This window comes from Balaenoptera borealis (genome assembly GCF_965194805.1).
Source record: "Balaenoptera borealis genome assembly, chromosome: 3".
NCBI classification, from domain to species: Eukaryota; Metazoa; Chordata; class Mammalia; order Artiodactyla; family Balaenopteridae; genus Balaenoptera; species Balaenoptera borealis.
This window is the reverse complement of record NC_138866.1, coordinates 117761407-117770464: the sequence shown is the minus strand read 5'-3', so window position 1 is coordinate 117770464 and position 9058 is coordinate 117761407. Positions and strand designations below refer to the sequence as shown.

The window sequence follows — 9058 nt, the reverse complement described above, 5'->3', positions numbered from 1 at the left end:
AGGCAAGTCTCGTAACCTCTCTGAGCTCCAGTTTTCTCACCATAAAATAAGGAGCCTAAAAGCTGCCTTGCTTATCTCTCATGTGATGGAAGCGTTAAAGGAGTGAAGGAATAAACACACGTTGTAAAATTAAGATGCCATACAAATACCAGTTATACCACATGATGGCATTTAAGCAATGTCAGGAAAGCCTCCTTGCCTATCTAGAAATACCTTTTGTCAAGGATTGTCAAGGGGCCTGAAATTGTATCATTAGAAATGCATTCCCTGGGATGTTAAAGGCTTTTAGATCTTTTAAGACATTTTCACTAAAATGCATTTGGGAGACATCAATATGAAGCCATTATCTCTGAGCCCCCGAGAGCCTGGCCGAAGAGATGGACTTGTCCAAGCTGGCAGCAAACTAGCAAACCAGCTGAGGGGGTGGGGAAGTGATAAAGAAAAGTTGGTGTTCCAGGAAGGGATCCCCAGGGATGTGAAAGACCAGGGCTTCTTACCCTTGACTGTGCCCACAAATGGCCTGGGGATGGAGTTAAAATGCAGATTCTGATTCAGGGGGCTTGGGAGGGGCCTGAGAATCTGCATTTATCACAAGCTGCCAGGTGAGGCTGATACTGCTAGTCTGAGGTCCACATTTGTGGTACAAGTATAATAATACTAAAAATAACTAACAGCAAATCCAACTCTCCCAAGAACATCTGGCTTTGGCCGAAGGCCTAAGCACTGTAGGATTTGGTGGTTTGGGAGGAATTCTGAAAAAAGGCACTGCTCCCTTGTGAGAGGAGAGTGACTAACACATGGGGATGCTGTTTGTTAATTTGGATCTGTTGTTTTGTGTGGACTTGCTTAGTGAGCTGTGGTCTTAAGAACTGTTAAGATGTGCATGCAGGATGGGGCTTTGAGACCTTGCTGGGCCCTACCCTCCCACCCTGACAGAGTCCAGTGTGAACTAAATCTTCCTGCCCACCCTCATCCCCTGCCCCACTTTCCCCTCCCCTTGCTTTGTCACCTCCCCCTAGCTCAGGTTTTCTTGAGCCTCTGGCTCTAATCTGCCTCTGCGTGTTGAGTGGTGTTTATGTGTGTACATACATTTCTATCTATCGATCTCTCCCTCTTCCTCTCTCCCAGTCTCTCCCTCCTCCTCCTCCTCCTCCTCCTCCTCCTCCTCTTCATCATCGAATCATCATCTCTGTGTTTCTTCTCCAGTAGCTGGTTCCCAGAGGAGGGGTGACGTATCAACTCACCAGGTGATCAGTGTTTACTCCCCCGCAATCCCGGGCATTTTAGCACTGGATGATGAGCCCCTGAGGGCAGACGCAGGTGTTCCTCTGTTTGGAGCTCCACATCTTGGATCAGGCATGGACCAAGAGATTTGACAGTTGTAACAGCTCCGTGTGGAGCTGGGTTTGCAGGTCTCGTGGCAGGCACCTCTGAGCCCCAGGTGACGTGTACACTGCTCCCAAGCTCTTGTTTTCTTGTTTTCCCTGGTCCTGGAAGCTACCACATGAGGATGAATAAGGAAGACTCAAAATGTAGTGCATGAAACCAGTCATCTACCACAATGGGAGCCCAGCTGATTATCTGTGAACATACGATTGAAGGACCTCTCCCACCTGCATGGCCGGGGCGTCCTTCAGAGAGAATGACTGGGGAGGGGTTAATGCCAGGGGGAAGCCTGGGCTACCAGAAGGGAACGAGCTGCACGGTACATCTAAAGAGGGGGACCTGGGGGAACACATTGGTCTCCCAGCATCCTGGGCACAGGGCACCTGGTTGGGGGGAAGATCTGTCCTTACAGGGAAGGTCAGGTCACAAATATTTAACTTGATGACTGGAGCTCAGTGATGGGCATGTGAGGGCTCATTATACTATTCTCTCTATTTTTGTGTAGATGACATTTGCCAAACTAAAAAGGAAAGGAAAGAAGAAAGGAGAGAGAGAGAAGAAAGAAAGAAAGATCAACACATGTCGTGCTTCCCATACTACTTTCTGATTACAAGCTGACTACCCACCTTCCTTCTGGTAAGGGCGGCTCTGATCCTGGCCACGTGGTTCTGGCTTACTTGGTGATTGTTTTTCCCTTTGCGAATTAAGAATGTGGCATTCAACTTTGGATGAGCACTGCCCCAAGTGTGGTATGGGGATCAGAGCCTATGTGTGAACTGTTCGTTACCAGGCATTGGGCATAGAATACAAGGTAATCGAGGGTAAATAATTTAGAAACTTTTGTAGCCAATGACTTTGCCCTACCGTCCAAGCTCATGGTCAGTGGATGGGTCTCGTGAACAGGGCTTGAGGGTAGTCAGATTCGAGTGGTGAATGTCATGTGGTGTGAACTGGGGCTTGATCACACACAGTAGGACCGAACATCAGACCATGATGGAGTGGATTTTTTTTTCAAGTGGTATCTCACAACATATGGCTTGAATCCTTGGGACTTTCGGTGGTGTCAATCAGTCCTTTAGAATCTAGTGGAGAGCCCTAACAAGAACAGATTTCTAGGCCTGCAAGAATAAGACCCCCTGCAAGGACCCTGGTTTGAATTGCAGATCTCCGTACGGGGGCCTGCCTGGTCCACCTGCCCAGCCTCCCTGCCCTACCCTCACCCATCTGCACCCAGTTTGTCGAAGAACAACAGATGCAAAGAGCCTGCAAGGGCAGGACAGTTTCTCGGGCTAAGCCAGATCCCCTCTCTCCCTTTTTTCAAATTAAAATGGAGATGTGCTTCAGCTGCCTCTCCCACATCCCTCTTCCTGGGAGGACCTGGAGGGGTCCTCAGGAGGGGAACAGAGGGGCACTCAGGGGCCCCACACAAGCTGTCGAGGCTGTTCTGGAAGTGGGTAATCTCTGAAAGGGTGATTTAGAGCGCGGCGTGGCAGGGCTGGAGGCAGTGAGGTAGCTGTTCCCCACGGCGCTCATTAAGTTTCCATAGATTGCATTTCCTGCCTCCCCCGCTAGCCCTCCAAAGTGCCTGTTACTAATTCATAAAAACACTGCAAGCGTGATCGAGTCCGCTGATTACTGGAGCAGGCAGACACAAGAGACGGTAAAATATTCCGTGTCTCTCTATCAGGCTCTCAGGGGCTCAGGAGGAAGAAAAAAATTAAAAAAGAGAAAAGCAACAACATGAAGAAAGGAATATGAAAAAAAAAAAAAAACCTGTGCTGTGAAATATTAATCAGAGCTGTTTGCCCCCGGGGGCCAAAAATATGAGGCGGCATAATCAATGTTGCAAGAGCTGCCCAGCAACATGTCTTTGAGAAGCTGATTATTGCGGGTAAACACAGCTAAATATTCTGAATCTTTGGACTGTGCCTCTGGTGTTGCTTGAGAATCCGATTCCCTTATCATCCTTCTGCAGGTGTGGCCCCGGGGGGGAGCGTGGGAGGTGTTGGCGGGATATGGCTTCCTGGGCAGGGAGTCACTTGGGCCCCAGTAGGAGCTACTTCTGCTCCTTTCCAAATGCTGATCAGGAGGGGTGTGGGGTAGGGGGTTGGGGGTGGATGATGCCCAGGGAGGTTTGTGTGTGCATGTGGGCTGGGGCCATCGTCCAGAGTTGGCTCTTAACAGCTAATGACCCGATGCTGGCCATGCCAAGGGAGCCCCAGTTCTAGAATGGCCTTCCTGAGGGTCCCCCAAAGGAGCCCAGCTGGTTTTAGGGGGAATCGGGTGGTGCATTCAGGGGTCTCTGGTAAGAATGGAGTCTTTCCAACTAAATTCTGCACTGGGGAGGATTTGGTTAGTTGACTGCAATATAAGCTCACAGTATGCACATCGTTGCATTAAGGGGTCCCCATCCCTTGAGCTCAGTGATTAAGATATGAAACCTGCATGCAAACTGGAAGGGAATGCTCACCTGTCACTATGGGCCGAAGTGAGCGTGGGGATCTTCCAAACCTGGGGGTGGATCTCACCTGCACAGAACCTGAGGCTATCAGAATGGAAGTGACTTTGGAGATCATGTATCTTCCTCATTGAGGACAGAGGCCCAGAGAGGGACAGTGACTTGCCCAAGGTCACACAGCAGAGATAGGATTCTTGATGCATAGGCCAATCTCCCAGCACACCCTTGGGGCATGAAGAAGGAGGAGCAGGGGCAAGTGATGGAGACTGGTTTGCGTTAAGCCTTCAGGCTTAAGGAAAGCTCCCTGTCAGCTACAAGGAGCTGGATCAGAGGGGAGTGAGCACAGAACAAGAGACAGTCCCCCCTGAATTCCTGGGTGCTAGTTTCAGCTCTACAGCTAAACTTTTGGAGAACCTTGATTAAATCACCCCCCTCTGAGCCTCAGTTTCCTCATTTGAAAGGAGTTTGACTAAGTAATGATAGCAAAGACCTCATCAAGTCCTGATGAAGGAGAGCAGTATTTGAGGTGAGCTGTGGCCAGGGTCTTCTCCATGAAGAACAGAAAGAGGATGGGGTTAAGTAAGGCAAACTGGACCAATCACAGCATCCCCCTATCCAGGGACCAGGAGAGCAGCTGCCACAAAACGATTCAGGAGGAGAATGGCCCTCTACCCCAAAGTGTCCTGAGTTACTTTGTTCTTCTCTTGGTGTTTATTATGGAAGCTCAGAACTCCATCTCTGTTCTCCATCAGTCACAACAGCAGAGGACCCACGCTGGGGAAGGACCTAGGCAGGCAATGGCTGATTGCTTTGGTGAGTGGCTTAACTTGGGAAAAAAGTATTCCTTATTGGCTTCAAGAGATGGTCATTCAAGCCAATTGGGCTGATAATGGTAATTGTAACTATCATTTGTGGAGAAAGTACATTATTCCCAATCTTAAGCTAATTCTACCCATTTTACAGAACTGGAGAGCAAGGATTAGCAAGGTTCAACAGGTCATAGAGCTGGCCAGTGGTGGAGCTCGGATTTGAACAAGGTCTCTGTCTGATTCCCAAGGCCCATGACCTTCCCACTATACCTCCCATTGATGTCAGGGGATGAAGAGGAAATGGATGTTTTCTAATGCTGATTTCTTCTCAGGCCAGGAAAGTGAGCTTCCAGGCTGGAAAGGAAAGAGTGCCATGAGCTGGTGGTGCAACTGTGATGGAGGGAGGAGGTCAGAATCCTGAACCTAGTCCAGTCTCCTAAGGCCGAAGAGCTATCTCCCCTGGGAACAGCTAGTGGTGATCTTAGGAGGACTGTGGGGATGAGGAAACTTGAATGGTAATAGAAATATCATGTATTCGTGAGCCTGCTGTTGCTCCAGGGAGGGATTGCAGCATGAGTGATTAAAACCATGATTTATTAGGAATTGGAAAATGGCATGGTGATCATCAGGGCTCAAGATGGCTTTACAAAGAATAGCTGAATCAAAATAAGCCTGTGTCAAAGCAGCACTCTTTGAAAAGGTAACTGGAAAGGTGATCAGAGAAACACAATAAATGTAACAGATCTAAATTTCTATAAAGTAATTGACATGGACTCTCAGGACATCCTGATGAGTGAGATGGAGAAATGCAGGCAGAAACCTTGGGAACCTGAGTTTAGCATAACTCAGAGAACTTTGACTAATGCCCAGTGCCTGGTCCTCAAGACACTCAGCAACATTTCCCAAATGGAGTGTCAATGTGGCAACAGCTGTGGCTGTGACTGAATAGGATCCCACCCCAGTCTGTGACTTCCCTCATCACCTGATATAGACAAGTCAGGTTTATATTAACTTGAGAATAAAATTAATTGTATAGCGTAATCTTTGTAAAGTTCTTCATGTACCCTTAAAATAAAATAAAAAAATAATTGAACATCCAGAAAAAGTTCTGGAAGGATCCACAGAAAACCCAATGCTAGTGGGGAGGAGGCAGGATGGGCATCAAGGGAGATTCTTTCTTTGGGATGATAATTCTATAATGAGGATTTGATTGGACCTTATTTGTTTGAATAGAACTAGAGAAGGAAAAATAAAAAGGGCTCTCTGGCTTATCAAATATTTGGTGGGATTTGAGCATCAGGTATGTTGTTGGTTTGGTGACGTGGAAGGTCCCTTCCAACCTTTGACTCTGTGCATCTCACCTTGGCTCCAACCCTTATTCATGGTGCTGACCTTGGACACACCCTCCCCTGCTCTGCCTCCACTTTCTGGAACCTGGTTCCTCCCTCACAGGAGAATCTAGTTTAGGCTTGTGGTCCCCAAATGTAGCTGTACATCAGAGTCACTTGATAAGCTTTTTAAAAACAAGAGATTCAGGGGTCACCCCATCCCAACAATGAATTAGGCAGCACCACTACCCTCTGTGCAGCAGCTAAGACAGAAATTCGAGCAGTGATGACGTAGTAAGCACCAGGTACCAAGCTCTCCCTTTTCATGCTCATGACACACTTATCCAGTTGGCATATGGTTGCCATCAAAGGACAAGGTCGCAAAGGCTTGGGGAGATGGGGACCTGTCCAAGGTCATGCAGCTAGGAAGTGACAGAGCCACAGTTTGGACCATTTCTTATGCAATAAGGGGCTCAGAGAAGAGGGTGATGACTTTTCATGGAGGAAGGATGGGTTCAGGAAGATTTCATTCAAATTTGGCATTTGAGCGAAAGCTAAAAGGGTGAGTGTACTTTGGTATCAGAGGCAGGCCTGGCAGGAGTGGTAAGGAGCAGCCCAAGTAAGATGGGGAGCTGTGCAAATCAGGCACCTGGGAGGCAGCAAGTGTGCTCCTCTGGCTCAGGGTTCTGGCCCAATGGGTGGGATGGAGCCAGGTAAGGTAGCAGTGACGTCCATCTCCTCTGTCAGTACTCCCTGGAGAACAGCCACTCAGGACCCATTCTGCCCATCAGTCAACATTTCTTGACCCCCTACTGTATACCAAACCCTGTGCTAGGCACCAAAGTTCCCAGAAACATGGAAAAGATGTGTATTCCAGCCCCCAGAGGCTCTCAGTCAGGAGGAAGACCAGACTGTGCTTCAAAAGAATGCCAAATAGTGATTCAGAACATCAATAGCAATGCAATAGAGCAACCCAAGAGATGCCATACTGCTCAGAGTTACCAGAAAAATAAATGGTTCAGACTGTACGGTTTGGTTGAGGTCAGGGAGGGAGAGAGGCTGTAGAACCAGCGGAACCTCAGCTGAAGGGTGGGCTAATTTAGAAAAGAGGAGGGAGAGCATAGCAAACAAGGCACACAGCACAAGCAAAGGTGCAGACGTCAGAAAACATCAGATGGCACTGGGGCCAGGCTGTGGTGTACAGACTCAGCTGTCTAGCCCTGGCCTGTGAGTGTGGCCTGGAGGATCACTAAGCCAAGGGCTTTTGTTGTGGAACTCCAAGATAGTTAGATGCCCTTAAAGCCAGTAACCAGGCAGTTTTTAGCCTTTGATATCTCGGGCAAATGGCTGTCCTGCAAAGGGCTCCAGGCAGCCCAGGCCCCTGGCACCAGAGCACCGGTAGCCCCAGTCTAGGCAGCTTCAGAGCCCCATCCTCTAAGGACAGTAGCTGCCTTCTACCTGCAGGGTTGCTGGGACGATTAATGAGCTCGTATTTATAAAGGACTCTCAGCTCCTCAGAAGGGCTCTGCAGAAGTACAAGTGGGTTATAATTACCACCGCTGTAATTAATGAGTCCCAACTTCTGAGAGAATATAAAGTGCATAATAAAAGGAAGGGGGAAAGCAAGAGAAAAACTCCGTGTGTTTGAACTTGGAATTTTTTTCCTTTGTAAAGTACGTTTTGATAAAGTTATCAAACAATATTATATTCTCTCCTTTCAAAACTGAGTGGAAGCCCAGGTGGGATGCCTCAATGCCAAGGGCAGATTTTCCAAGAATACTGGAGTACGTTGCAGGTCTTTGAAAAACACTGGGCTGGAAATCAATCCTGCCACTCCCAGTAACTTGCATAGTGAGCCATTGTCTGTAAGGGGACAATGCTACCCACCTAACAGGTGGGGGGAGGGATGTCACTGAGCTCAGGAAAGTGAAGCACTGGGTACACGGCTGGTATTCAGTTAATACCAGTTCTGTGACCTTTTATACCTCAGATTCCAACTGTGAAGGGGAAATAATGCCTCCTGCTTAGCCTAAACTGAAAGAAAACACATGCTTCCAATTTTCCCCTCTAATAAATGTAGTTATTTATAATAGATACCTTTTCATTTTTTTCTTTTAGTGGTGGTAGGGTATCATTTCCTTATGATAAATTCCTAGGGTTGAAAAGAAAAAGCATTCTTATGGTTCTCAGGGTGCATTGTTAAAGTTCTCTCTGGAGGAATTTATGCTGGGGCTACCCCATTGGATAAGGACGTGTGTTTTTCCACAAATTAACCAGCACTGTGTATTACTATTTTAATGTGTGTGGAAGGGGATGCCATTCCTTTTGCAAGGTTTCCACCATTGGTTTGGCAGTTGGGAGACTGGGAGTTCTTACTTTGCCTCCTGGTTTCTGCTGGTGTTGGTCATGAAGTTGTTAGCGGTGCTTCAATAGGGTAAAGTAGGGAGATGAACCATTTTCTCCTATACAGGAAAATAACTTTAAAAGCTGAACAGGGATATACCTCCACTCATAGTAACTTTTGTAAAGAATCTGAGGACTTCCCTGGTGGCGCAGTGGTTAAGAATCCGCCTGCTTATGCTGGGGACACGGGTTCGAGCCCTGGTCCGGGAAGATCCCACATGCCGTGGAGCAACTAAGCCCGTGCGCCACGACTACTGAGCCTGTGCTCTAGAGCCCACGAGCCACAACCACTGAGTCCTCCTGCCACAACTACTGAGCTCGCGCGCCTAGGGCCTGTGCTCCTCAACAAGAGAAGCCACTGCAACGAGAAGTCTGTGCACCGCTCGGTGCAACTAGAGAAAGCCTGTGCACAGTAATGAAGACCCAATGCAGCCAAAAATAAATAAATAAATTTATTTAAAAAAAAGAGAAAAAAGAATTTGAATTATTTGGAAAAATAAACCAGAAATTCTATTTCGAAATAATTTCAAACAACTTGCATATATTACCTATTATGCAAATTCAATTTTAAGAAATCCTTCCAAGGGCAAAGAGCATATGGTGGCACTTCAATGAGATAAAATTCCCTGATCACCTGAGGCGCTCAGGTGGGCAGGTAGGCATTTAGGGCATAT

The 9058-nt window shown here is 47.6% G+C and overlaps 1 long non-coding RNA gene across 1 annotated transcript in view; it reads left to right on the top strand.

The window, feature by feature from the left end:
• The first annotated feature begins 1062 nt into the window (after positions 1-1062).
• LOC309624858 overlaps positions 1063-9058 on the top strand; it is a 78375-nt gene continuing 70379 nt past the window's right edge. The window contains exon 1 of the long non-coding RNA XR_014242172.1: positions 1063-2022. This is a non-coding gene — a long non-coding RNA (uncharacterized lncRNA). The remainder of the gene's footprint in view (positions 2023-9058) is intronic.